Raw genomic sequence first — 13,853 nt, forward strand, 5'->3', positions numbered from 1 at the left:
CAATTTCTGGAGCTTGCTCTATTCCACTTCTGTTCACTCTCCTTGGAGAAAGGGTGGTCTTTGGAAACAGTTGCCCAGAGTAATATTGCTAACTACTTCTGCAATCTCATTCTTGGTTCGAAGCTTTAAGTTCAAGGATGTTGAAATACTTCAGAGCCTGATATGTTTTGTACTTATTTAAGAAACTGTGCACTATTTTACAGAGTGGCTATACCATTTTCCATTTCTACCAGCAATGTATGAGAGATCAAATTTCTCTCTATCTTCACCAGCATTTGGTACTGTGATTTTTTTTTTTTTTTCCTTAGCTATTCTAAGCCTCCGGGTGATGCGAATGGTTTATGAGCTCAGCTGCTAGCCGAAGAGCTGCTGGTACAAATTCACCCAAAGGTGCTGCAGAAGAAAGGCCTGGGGATCTACTTCTGAAAACTCAGCCTCGAAAGCCCTATGGTGCATAGATGTATTCCAAAACCCATGAGGTCGCCATGAGTTGGAGTCAACTCAGTACCAACTGTTTTTTTTTTTTAAATAGGTGTATAGGTCTATTGCATGGATTTGCCACATTTTGTTTATTCATTTATCAACTGACAGACATTTGGTTTGTTGCCACCTCTTGGCTATTGTTAATTGTGATGTTATGAACATTCATGTATAAGTTTTTGTTTCAATATCTATTTTTAATTCTCTTTGTTATATACCCAGGAGTGGAATTGCTGGGGCACATGGCAATTTTGTTTGAATTATTAAGGAACCAACAAACTGTTTCTCACAGTGGCTGCACCATTTGACATTCCCACCAGCAATGAACAAGTGTTCCATCTCTCCACATCTCTGCCCACACTTGTTATTTTCCACTTTTTAAGTTTTAGTCATTTTAGTGGGTGCGAGGTGATATCTCCCTGTGGTTTGGGTTTCCATTTCCCTGATGACTAATGATGTTGAGCATCTTCTCATATGCTTCTTGGCCATTTGTGTATCTTCTTTGGAGAAATGTCTATTGAAGTACTTTGCCCATTTTTAAATTGGATTTTTGTCTTTTTGTTGTTGGGTTGTAAGAGTTCTTGATATATTCTAGATGCAAGTCTCTTATCAGATACGTGATTGTAAAAATTTCTCATAATCTGGGGATTGTCTTTTAACTCTCTTGATAGTGTTCCTTTAAGCACAAAGACTTTTAATTTTGATGAAGTCCAATTCATCTATTCTTTTGTTGCTTGTGCTTTTGGTGTCCTACCCCTTGCCACAACCAAGATCATGAAGACTTAGTCCTATGTTTTCTTCTAAGAGTTTTATAGTGTTAGCTCTTACATTAAGGTGTTTGATTAATTTTGAGTTGATTTTGTATATTAGTGTGAGGTAAGGATCCACCTTCATTCTTTTGTGTGTGGCTATCCAGTTGTCCCAGCACCATTTGTCAAAAAGACTCTCTATGGTGGTTTTGAGTGTATCTATTTGTATGGCTCTTTTTAGTGGTTGCTGTTGTTGTTGTTGTTAGGTGCTGTCAAGTCAGTTCCGACTCTTAGTGACCCTATGCACAGTAGAACGAAACACAGCCTGGTCCTGCTATCCTCACATAGCAGCTGTTGCTATGATTGAGCCCATTGTTGCAGGTGCTGGTCAATCCATCTAGTTGAGGGTCTTCCTCTTTTTCCCTCACCCTCTATTTTACCAAGCACGATGTCCTTCTCCAGGAATGGATTCCTCTCATAACATGTCCAAAGCATATGAGACTCAGTCTCGCCATCCTCGCTTCTAAGGAGTATTCTGGTTGTACTTCTTCCGAGACAAATTTTTTCGTTCTTTTGGCAGTCCATGGTGTATTCAATATTCTTCACCAACACCACAATTCGAAGGTGTCAATTCTTCTTTGGTCTTCCTTATTCACCGTCCAACTTTTGCATATATAGGAGGCAATTGAAAACACCGTGGCTTGGGTCAGGAGCATCTTAGCCCTTAAAATGACATCTTTGCTTTTCAACACTTTAAAAAGGTCTTTTGTAGTCAATTTGCCCAATGCAATGTGTCTTTTGATTTCTTGACAGCTGCTTCCATAGGTGGATCCAAGTAAAATGAAATCCTTGACAACGTCAATCTTTTCTCCGTTTATCATAATGTTGCTTATTGGTCCAGTTGTGATGATTTTTGTTTTCTTTGTGTTGAGGTGTAATCCATACTGAAGGCTGTGGCCTTTGATCTTCATCAGTAAGTGCTTCAAGTCCTCTTCACTTTCAGCAATCCATGTTGTGTCATCTGTATAACACAGGTTGTTAATGAGTCTTCCTCCAATCCTGATGCCCCATTCTTCTTCATACAGTCCAGCTTCTCGGATTATTTGCTAAGCATACAGATTGAATAGATATGGTGAAAGGAAACAACCCTGACACCCACCTTTCCTGACTTTAAACCACACAGTATCCCTTTGTTTTATTCGAATGACTGCCTCTTGATCCATGTACAGGTTCCTCAAGAGCACAATTAAGTATTCCAGAATTCCCGTTCTCCACAATGTTATCCATAATTTGTTATGATCCACACAGTAAAATGCCTTGTTGTTGTTGTTGGTAGGTGCCGTCGAGTTAGTTCTGACTCATAGCAACCCTACATACCACAGAACGAAACACTGCCTGGTCCTGAGCCATGCTCACAATCGTTGTTATGCTTGAGCCCATTGTTGCAGCCACTGTGTCAATCCATCTCGTTAAGGGTTCATCTTTTCCGCTGACCCTGTACTTTACCAAGCATGATAGCCTTTTCCGGTACTGATCCCTCCTGACAACATGTCCAAAGTATGTCTCACCATCCTTGTTTCTAAGGAATATTCTGGCTGTACTCCTTCCAAAACAGATTTGTTTGTTCTTTTGGCAGTCCATGGTATATTCAATATTTTTCGCCAACATCTCAATTCAAAGGCGTCAATTCTTCTTCAGTCTTCCTTATTCATTGTCCAGCTTTCACATGCATATGATATGATTGAAAATACCATGGCTTGGGTGAAGCACACCTTAGTCTTCAAGGTGACATCTTTGCTCTTCAACACTGTAAAGAGGTCCTTTGAAGCCGATTTGCCCAGTGCAATGCGTCTTTTGATTTCTGGACTGCTGCTTCCATGGGTGTTGATTGTGGACCTAGGTAAAATGAAACCCTGACAACTTCAATCTTTTCTCCATTTATCATAATGTTGCTTATTGGCCCAGTTGTGATGATTTTTGTTTTCTCTGTGTTGAGGTGTAATCCATACTGAAGGCTGTGGTTTTTGATCTTCATCAGTAAATGCTCTTTATTTTAAGCAAGCCATGTTGTGTCATCTGCATAATGCAGGTTGTTAATGAGTCTTCCTCCAATCCTGATGCCCCGTTCTTCTTCATATAGTCCAGCTTCTTGAATTATTTGCTCAGCATACAGATTGAACAGGTATGGTGAAAGGATACAACCCTAACACACACCTTTCCTGACTTTAAACCACTCAGTATCCCCTTGTTCTGTCTGAATAATTGCCTCTTGATCTATGTACAGGTTTCTTATGAGCACAATTAGGTGTTCTGGAATTCCCATTCGAATGCCTTAGCATAGACAATAAACACAGGTAGACATCTTCCTGGTATTCTCTGCTTTCAGCCAGGATCTATCTGACATCAGCAATGATATCTCTGGTTCCACGTCCCCTTCTAAATCCAGCTTGAATTCCTGGCAGTACCCTATCGATATACTCCTTTCTTGGGAATAGGCATAAATATGGATCTCTTCCAGTCGGTTGGCCAGGTAGCTGTCTTCCAAATTTCTTGGCATAGATGAGTGAGCACTTCTAGCACTGCATCTGTTTGTTGAAGCATCTCAATTGGTATTCCGTCAATTTCCAGAGCCTTGTTTTTCACCAATGCCTTAGGTGCAGCTTAGACGTCTTCCTTTAGTATGATCGGTTTCTGATCAGATGCCACCTCCTGAAATGGTTGAATGTCAACCAATTCTTTTTGGTATAGTGACTCTGTATTCCTTCCATCTTCATTTGATGCTTTCTGCGTCCTTTAATATTTTCCCTGTAGAATCCTTCAGTATTGCGACTCGAGGCTTGAATTTCTTTTTTAGTTCTTTCAGCTTGAGAAATGCTGAGCGTGTTCTTCCCTTTTGGTTTTCTATCTCCAGGTCTTGCACATGTCATCATAACACTTTACTTTGTTTTCTCGAGCCACCCTTTGAAATCTTCTGTTCAGCTCTTTTACTTCATCACTCTGACACCCATTTAAGTCTTTTCTTTCTCTACTGTCTATTTAATGACCACTTGCTTTCTTCGGGTATGATGTCCGTGATGTCATTCTATAACTCATCTGATCAAAGTGTCTTGTCTGTTCTTGAGATGGTTTCTAAATTCAGGTGGGATATATACTCAAGGTTGTACTTTGGCTCTTGTGGACTTGCTCTAATTTTCTTCAGTTTCAACTTGAACTTGCATATGAGTAATTGATGGTCTGATCTGCAGTTGGCCCCTGGCCTTGTTCTGACTGATGATATTGACCTTTTCCATTGTGTCTTTCCACAGATGTAGTGGATTTGATTCCTGTGCATTTCGTCTGGCGAGGTCCATGTGTATAGTCACCATTCACGTTAGTTAAAAAAGGTATTTGCAATGAAGCAGTTGTTGGTATTGCAAAATTCAATCATGGAATCCCCAGCATGGTTTCTGTCACCAAGGCCATATTTTCCAACTACTGATCCTTCTTCTTAGTTTCCAACTTTTGCATTTCAATCACCAGTAATTATCAGTGCATCCTGATTGCACTCTCGATCAATTTCAGGCTGCAGAAGTTGGTAAAATCTTCAATTTCATCATCGTTGGCCTTAGTGGCTGGTGCATAAATTTGAATAATAGTGATATTAACTGGTCTTTCTTGTAGGCGTATGGATATTATCCTATCACTGACCTTGTTGTACTTCAAGAGAGATCTTGAAAGTTTCTTTTTGACGATGAATGCAATGCCATCCCTTTTCAAGTTGTTGTTCCTGGCATAGTAGACTCTATGATTGCCCGATTCAAATGATAATGTTTCAGCTGACTAACGCCTAGGATACCGACCTTTATGCCTTCCATTTCATTTTTGACAATTTCCAATTTTCAGATATTCATACTTCATAGTTCCTTATTAATGGATGTTTGCAGCTGTTTCTTCTCATTTTGAGTTGTGCCACATCAGCAAATGGAGGTCCCAAAAGCTTCACTCCATCCATGTCATTAAGGTTGACTCTACTTTGAGGAGGCAGCTCTTCCCCAGTCGTGTTTTGAGTGCCTTCCAGCCTGGGGGGCTCATCTTCTGGCACTATATCAGACAGTGTTCCACTGCTATTCATAAAGCTTTTACTGGCCAATTCTTTTCAGGAGTAGACCACTAGATTCTTCTTCCTAGTCTGTCGTAGTCTGGAAGCTCAGATGAAACCTGTCTACCATGAGTGACCCTGCTGGTATTTGAATATCAGTGGCATAGCTCCCGGCATCACAGCTCTAGGCATTACAGTATATATACAGAAAACTTATCAGTCTACTTGTATTCACATTTTACCAATTCAAGTGAAGAATAGAAAACTTACCTTCCTTTATGTTCCCTGCTTGCCCCCATTTATAATAGGGTTGTCTTAAATATTTCCTCTACATACATTCAGAAATGTGTTACAGTGTTATAATTTTTGCTTCAACTGTCAAACATAATTTAGAAAATTCTAGAAGAGGAGAAGGAAAATCTATTGTATGTCCCCATATTTTTGCTATTTCCATTTCAGGCTGTGTCCAACTCAGGTGACCCCATGTGTGTCAAAGTACAACTGTGTTCCATAAGGTTTTCAATGACTGATGTATCGGAAGTAGATTGCCAGGTTTTCTTCCAAGGTGCCTCTAGGTGGACTCAAGCCTCCAACCGTTCAGTTAGCTACCGAATGTATCAACTGTTTTCACCACCCAGGGACTGTGAATTCATTGATTGCATCATACTTCTTTTTTCAGATATTTTTTTCTTTTAATAGGTTTTATTTTTTAGAGCAGTCCAGGTTGAAGAATACTTTTTTATCTAGGGTGAGGAGAAACTGAGCAGTAGTCACTCAGGTGAGGTAGGAGAGGGAGGTTTGTTCATTTGGGGATTGCTCTGGTGTCTTTGCTTTTATCTCTGCTTGGGTGTTTTCAACATTTTTTACACATACAATTCAGTGACATTAATTATCTTCATCATGTTCTTCACCAACACCATTATCTTTTTCAAGGGAGTGGCATTTTTATTCTGTTCCATCACCATCACTGTCACAGAGAGTCCTCCCCTGACATCGACCTTCTGTGGAATTCTTTGCATTCAGCAAGGAATAGCATAGCTTGGTTGGAACAGAGGGAGCTACCATCTGTCAGCATCAGGGTCGCTTTTTCTTTTTCGCCTTCTTCTTCAAATCCTGTTGTCCTCAAGGAGCTCAGATTTGAGAAGGGAAGGACATACTTCAAATCTCCCAGGAGGCAAAGGAGAAGCCTGGAGCTCCTTACCTGCTTGAATGGGGTGGCGGTGGGGGACAAGGATGTAAACACATGTTCCTGACTTCACTGGCTTAGAGGGTTTCTGCCAAGTCTAACCAGGCTGTCAGAGGCACCGTTTATAGATCAAAGGTTCGGAGAGGGGAAATGAGTGGTTTAAGGTAACAGAGCCAGTAAGGGGGAAACTAAGATTTTAAAATAAAGCAATTTAGTTCTAGACAGTCATTTTATCTTGAGAAACAGGTACTATTTGCACTGACAATATGAGTCATAGGTTTTATGTGCTGAAAAGCAGTGTAGCAAAACATATAAAGCAAATAGAAGGAACTAGAAATCCAAGAGGGGAGGGGCATGTTAACCACCCTCCTCATTCTCTAATAGATCAAATGGACAAAAATAAAATAAGGACATGCAGCAACAGTTCTTGATCTTTTTAAGCACACAGTCCCCTCTGAGAATTTAGCACTCTCACCTGGAAAAATGCACATCTGCAGGGATGTATAGACTTTTGCACAGGACTGGGGTGGGCCTCCCTACATCCCCCAGGAACTCCGTGGACCCCAAGAGCAGAGCCCCTGGTATGGAGGTTTTTAATCAGAAATCTCAGCTCTGTGCCTCTGGCTGTATGACCTTGGGCAATTTATTGAACCTTTCTAAGCCTCAGTTTCCTTATCAATAAAACGAAGACCATGATAGACATTTCTTGCAGGGTTCTGGAGGATCTAATGAGAAAATTTGTGGAAAGTGTTCAGCACAAAGCCTGGCACAAAGTACTGTATATTTATGCAAACAAAGCATTCCCTGTACTTTTGTTTATAAACTGCAACCTCCCTCTTCAAGGTATTTTCCTAAGCGATATTATGTCATTTTTTTTTTTTAACATGGTGCTGTAAAAATATTAGCATAACAGGCTCATAAAAATACCTTGCTGGGGAAGGGCCCACTGGCAAACAAACATAGAAGGCTCATGTTATTTGCATAAAAATAGGTAATCCCTCAACGGATGGAGGCTCTCCAAACCGGTGGCCATTTTGTTGACTCTGACTCACGACAACCCCATGTGTGTTAGAGTAGAACTGTGCTCCATTGACTTTTCAATGGCTGATTTTTCTGAAGTAGCTCACCAGGTGTCTCCGTGTGGACTTGAACTCCCAGCCTTTTGGTTAGCAGCTGAGCATATTAACTGTTTGTACCACCCAGAGCCTCCAGAACTATAAAACAAAAAACCAAACCCATTGCCATCGAGTCAATTTTAACTCATAGAGACCCTATAGGACAGAGTAGAACTGCCACATAGAGTTTCCAAGGAGTGTCAGGTAGATGTGAACTGCCAACATTTTGGTTAGCAGCAGTAGCACTTAACCACTACTCCACCAGGGTTTCCTCCAGAACTATGAGGGGGAGTTAACTGATGCACACTAAACTTTGTACTTTGCAGAGAATTCGCACCTTCTTAACAGTGTCCAGGAATCACATGTAAAAATGGATCCCATCTCAAGCCACTAAAAACAGTAAAATTAAACACAAAGGGCAGAAAGTATCTTGTCCATATTCTTTGACCACAATGCAATAAAATTAAGACGTGAAAAACAAAGGTTTAAATTAAAAAAGAGAAAGAAAACCCAAACTACTTAGCAATGGAGAAAAACAAAAAAACTGAAATCATTCTGCTAAATAGATCTTGGTCCCAAGAGGAGATCAATAAATGTGCTGTTATTGTGTTTAAGAAGCTGTTGGCATTTCTGCCTCGTGTTCCAGGGACTAGGGGCTTCTTGGTTGGCTGGTTCCCGGTGGCACGTTCCTCACGTGTGTTCCCAGACAAGTTCAGGACAGGCTGTTGGCGGTTCCTGCAGGCACTGAGAGGTGCGGGAGGATCTGGGGACAAAGGCCAGGGTAGAAGAGCTGTCTGGGAGCAGAGCCAAGGCCGATGATGCCTTTGACTGTGGCAATGGGACCTGATTGTGAAACTAATCATAAGGAAGATGGATTCAGGAAGACAGAGGCTTCATAAATGCGTATATTAAATGAAACTGGGGATAATTGGGAAGAACTAAGTGGAAATGGGGGTCAATATTGGCTGCTTGGAATTGAACAGGCCAGAAGGCCAGAGAGTAGAATCAGGATTAGAACATCAAGATACTGAATGGAAACAAGTAGAAATAATATGGAAAATGAGGGGAAAAAGAATCACCAGGCTATGGTGTATGAAAGGAAAAGGAACAATTCAGTTATAGAAAGATTAATAAGTAAGCTGTTTTTAAAAGCAAGCTAGCACAGGAAGGGGCTGGAATAAATCAAATGAGTTGAAAGATGGATGGCTCTGAGTTGAAAGATCCCGAGTAATGAAGGCGGTAGGACCATATGCGGAGTCCTTAGGTTTTCACTCTGACAGAAGACATACACTGGAGAGCATTTCTGGAAATGCCCTTCATGAATTAGCAGATTGAATGTGAGGGGGAAAAGGTAATGAAGGTGGCGATGACAGATGATAGAGATTAGTTTGTAACTCAGGTCCTTGTAAGGGCCCTGAAGCAGCCGAGCCCTTGTGGGAAGAAAAGGTAAGAAAAGATCATAAACAAAATGAATGGAATTTTGCAAAAATGCTGGAATGGTGGAAAAGAAGAGTTTTTGTTTTTTTTTTTTAACATTGCTCTTTAGGTAAAAGTTTATAGTACAAATTAGTTTCTCATTCAAAATTTTTTAAAAATTAAAAAAAAAACAAACAAAAAACTGCTTACCCGTTGCCATCAAGTCAATTCTGACTCATAGGTTTCGTGACCCTATACAAACTACTTAGCAATGGAGAAAAACAAAAAAAATAAAATTGTTTCATGACTTTGGTTGCAATCCCCGTAATGTATCAGCACTCTCCCCCTTTCCACCCTGGGTTCCCCATGGCCATTTGTCCATTTTTCCTGTCCCCTCCTGCCTCCTCTTGCTTTTGGGCAGGCATTGCCCATTGAACTAAGAAGCACATTCCTCACATGTGTTATTGTTTGTTTTATAGACCTGTCTAATTTTTGGCAGAAAGGTGGACTTCAATTCTGAGTTAGCAGAGTGTCCAGGGCCCATAGTCTCAGGGGTTTTTCTAGTCTCTGTCAGACCAGCAAGTCTGGTCTTTTTTTGTGTGTGTGAATTTGAATTTTGTTCTACATTTTTCTCCCACTCTCTCTGGGACCTTATTGTGACCCCTGTCAGAGCTGTCAGTGGTGGTAGCTGGGCACCATCTAGTTCTGGGCTCAGGCTGGTGGAGGCTGTAGTTCATGTGGTCCATTAGTCCTTTGAGCTAATATTTTCCTTGTGTCTTTGTTTTTCTTCATTCTCCTTTGCTGCAGATGGGATGGGACCAATAGGTGTATCTTAGATGGCCACTCACAAACTTTTAAGACCCCAGATGCTACTCACCAAACTAGATGTAGAACATTTTCTCTATGAACTATGTCATGCCAATTGACCTAGATGTCCCCTGAGACTGTGGTCTCCAACCCTCAGCCCCCAGTTACTTGATCCCTCAAGGTGTTTGAATGTGTTTAGGAAGCTTCCATGGACTTTGCCTTTGTCAAGTTGTGCTGACTTCCTCTATATTGTGTGTTGTATATCCCTTCACCAAAGATAACTCTTGTCCACTACCTCCCCCATCCCTTCCCTCCCTAGTAACCATCAAAGGTTGTTTTCTTTTTTTTTCTGTGTAAACCTTTCCTTGAGTTTTTATGATAGCGGCCTCATACGATATTTGTTCTTTTGTGATTGACTATTTCACTCAACGTAATGCCCTCCAGATTCATCCACGTTGTGGGATGTTTCACAGATTCATCAGTGTTCTTCATCATTGGGTAGTATTCCATTGTGTGCATGTGCCAGGGTTTGTTTATCCATTCATCTGTTGATGGGCACTCAGGCTGTTTCCATCTTTTTGCTATTGTGAATAATGCACCAATGAACATGGGTATGCATATGTTTATTCACGTGACGGCTCTTATTTCTCTAGGATATATTCCTAGGAGTGGGATAGCTGAAGCATATGGTATTCCTATCTCTAGCTTTTTAAGGAGGTGCCATATCATTTTCCATAGTGGTTGTACCATTTTACATTCCCATCCAAAGTGCATAAGAGTTCCAATCTCCATGTAACCTCTCCAACATTCGTTAATTTTCTGTTTTTTTGATTAGTGCCAGTAATTTTGGGGTGAGATGGTATCTCGTTGTAGTTTTGATTTGCATTTCTCTAATGGCTAGTGATTGTGAGCATATCCTCATGTGTCTGTTAGTTGCCTGATGTCTTTTTTTGGTGAAGTATATGTTCATGTCCTTTGCCTATTTTTTAATTGGATTATTGTCTTTTTGTTATTGAGGTGTTGAAGTATTCTACAGATTTTAGAGATTAAACCCTTGTCAGATATGTCATAGCCAAAAATTTTTTTCCCAGTCTGTAGGTTTTCTTTTTACTTTTTTGGTGAAATCTTCTGATGAGTATAAAGGTTTAATTTTTAGGAGCTCTCAGTTATCTAGTTTATCTTCTGGCATTTGTGCATTGTTAGTTATGGTTTGTATCGTATCTATGCCATGTAGCGTTGTCCCTATGTTTTCTTCCATGATCTTTATCGTTTTAGGTTTTATATTTAGGTCTTTGATCCCTTTTGATGACGTGAGGTATGGGTCCTGTTTCTTTCTTTCTTTTTTTTTTTTAACATATGGACATCCAGTTTTCCCAGCACCATTTGTTGAAAAGACTGCCTTTTTCTCATTTAATGAATTTTGGTCCTTTCTCAAAGACCAGCCGACCACAGGTGGATAGATATACATCTGAGTTCTCGATTCTGTTCTATTGGTCAATATGTTTGTCATTTTACCAGTACTAGGCTATTTTGACTACTGTGGCTGTATAGTAGGTTCTGAGATCAGGCAGTGTGAGGCCTCCTTCTTTGTTCATTTTCTTCAGTAATGATTTGCTTATCTGGGGCCTCTTTCCTTTCCTTATAAAGTAGGTGATTAGTTTTTCTGTCTCATTAAAGAATGCTGTTGGTATAGTCATACCTTGGAGATAATGCAGGTTTGGTTCCAGACGATCACAATAAAGCAAGTTATAAATGTTACGTTTATACTATATTGTATAAAAGTTATGTTTACACTATATTGTAGTCTAGGAGCCCTGGTGGTACAGTGGTTAAGAGCCCAGGCTGCCAACCAAAAGGTTGGCAGTTTAAATCCACCAGCTGTTCCTTGAAAACCCTATGGGGCAGTCCTGCTGTGTTCTGTGGGTTCTCTATGAGTCAAAATCAACTCGATGGAAACAAGTTTGGTTAGTTTTGGTAGTCTATTAAGTTTGCAACTATGTCCAGAAAAACTACTTAATTAAAAAATAATTTATTGCTAGAAATTGCTAACCATCACCTGAGCCTTCAGAGAGTTATAATCTTTTTGCTGGTGGGGGATCTTGCCTTGATGTTGATGGCTGCTGAATGATCGCGGTGGTGTTTGCTGAAGGTCAGGGTGGCTGTGGAAATTTCTTAAAATAAGACAACAATGAAATTTGCTGCATCAATTGACTCTTCCTTTCAGGAAAGATTTATCTGTAGCATGGAATGCTGTTTGATAGCATTTTACCCACAGTAGAACTTCTTTCAAAATTGGAGTCAATCCTCCCAAACCCTGCCGCTGCTTTATCAACCAAGTTTACGTAATATTCTAAAGCTGTTGTTGTCATTTCAACAATGTTCACAGAATCTTCACCAGGAATAGATTCCATCTCAAGAAACCACTTTCTTTGCTCATTCCTAAGAGGCAACTCTTCATCCATGAAAGCTTTATCATGAGATTGCAGTAATTCAGTCACGCCTTCAGGCTCCACTTCTAGATCTCTTGCTAGTTCTACCACATCTACAATTACTTTCTCCACTGGAGCCTTAAGCCCCTCAAAGTCATCCATGAGGGCTGGAATCAACTTTGAACACCTATTAAGTTGATATTTTGACCTCCTCCCATGTTCTTAATGGCATTTAGAATGGTGAATCCTTTCCAGATGTTTTTGATTTACTTTGCGTAGATCCATCAGAGAATCACTATCTATGGCAACTATAGCCTTACGAAATAATTAGACTTGAAAGTCAAAATTACTCCTTGATCCCGGAGCTGCAGAGTGGATGTTGTGTTAGCAGATATGAAGACAACATTAACCTCCTCGTAATTCTCCATCAGAGCTCTTGGGTGGCCTGGTGCATTGTCAATGAGCAGTAATATTTTGAAAGGAATCTGTTTTTCTGAGCAGTAGGTTTCAACAGTGGGCTTAAAATACTCAGTAAACCTTGTTGTAAATAGATGTGCTGTCATCCAGGCTTTGTTGTTCTATTTATAGAGCACAAGCTGAGTAGATTTAGCATAGTTCTTAAGGGAGCTAGAATTTTTGGAATGGTAAATGAGCATTGGCTTCAACTTAAAGTCACCAGCTGCATTAGCCCCTAACAAGAGAGTCAGCGTGTCTTTTGAAGCTTTGAAGCCAGGCATTGACATCTCTCTAGTTATAACAGTCCTAGCAGGCATCTTCTTCCAACATAAGGCTGTTTCATCTACTAAAAATACTTTATTTAGCGTAGCCACCTTCATCAGTTATCTTAGCTAGATCTTCTGGATAACTTGCTGCAGCTTCTACAATACCACTTGCCGCTTCACCTTGCACTTTGATGTTATGGAGACAGCTTCTTTCCTTAAACTGCATGAACCAACCTCTGCTGGCTTTGAACTTTTCTTCTGCAGCTTCCTCACCTCTCATCCTTCATAGCATTGAAGAAAGTTAAGGCCTTGCTCAGGTTTAGTCTTTGGCTTAAGGGAATGTTGTGACTGGTTTGATCTTCTACACAGACAACTAAGTTTCTCCATACCAGCAATAAGGCTGCTTTGCTTTCTTATCTTTTGTGTGTTCACTAGAGTAGCACTTTTAATTTCCTTCAAGAACTTTTCTTTGCATTCACAACTTGGCTAACTGTTTGGTGCAAGATGTCTAGCTTTTGGTCTTTCTTGGCTTTCGACATGCCTTCCTCACTAAGCTTAATCATTTCTAGATTTTTATTTAAAATGAGAGACGTACAACTCTTCCTTTCACTTGAATACTTAGAGGCCATTGTGGGGTTATTAATTGGCCTAAGTTCAATATTGTCTCATCTCAGGTAACAGGGAGGCCTAAGGAGAGGGATAGAGACAGGGGAACTACCGGCTGGTGGAAAAGTAGAACACACGCAACATTTATCAATTAATTTTACCATCTTAGAAGGGCACAGTTCGTGGCATCCCAAAGCAATTACAATAGAAATATCAAAGATCACAGATCACTGTAACAGATATAATAATAATGAAAAAGTTTGAA

The sequence above is a fragment of the Loxodonta africana genome, chromosome 2, assembly GCF_030014295.1.
Source record: "Loxodonta africana isolate mLoxAfr1 chromosome 2, mLoxAfr1.hap2, whole genome shotgun sequence".
Lineage (NCBI taxonomy): Eukaryota > Metazoa > Chordata > Mammalia > Proboscidea > Elephantidae > Loxodonta > Loxodonta africana.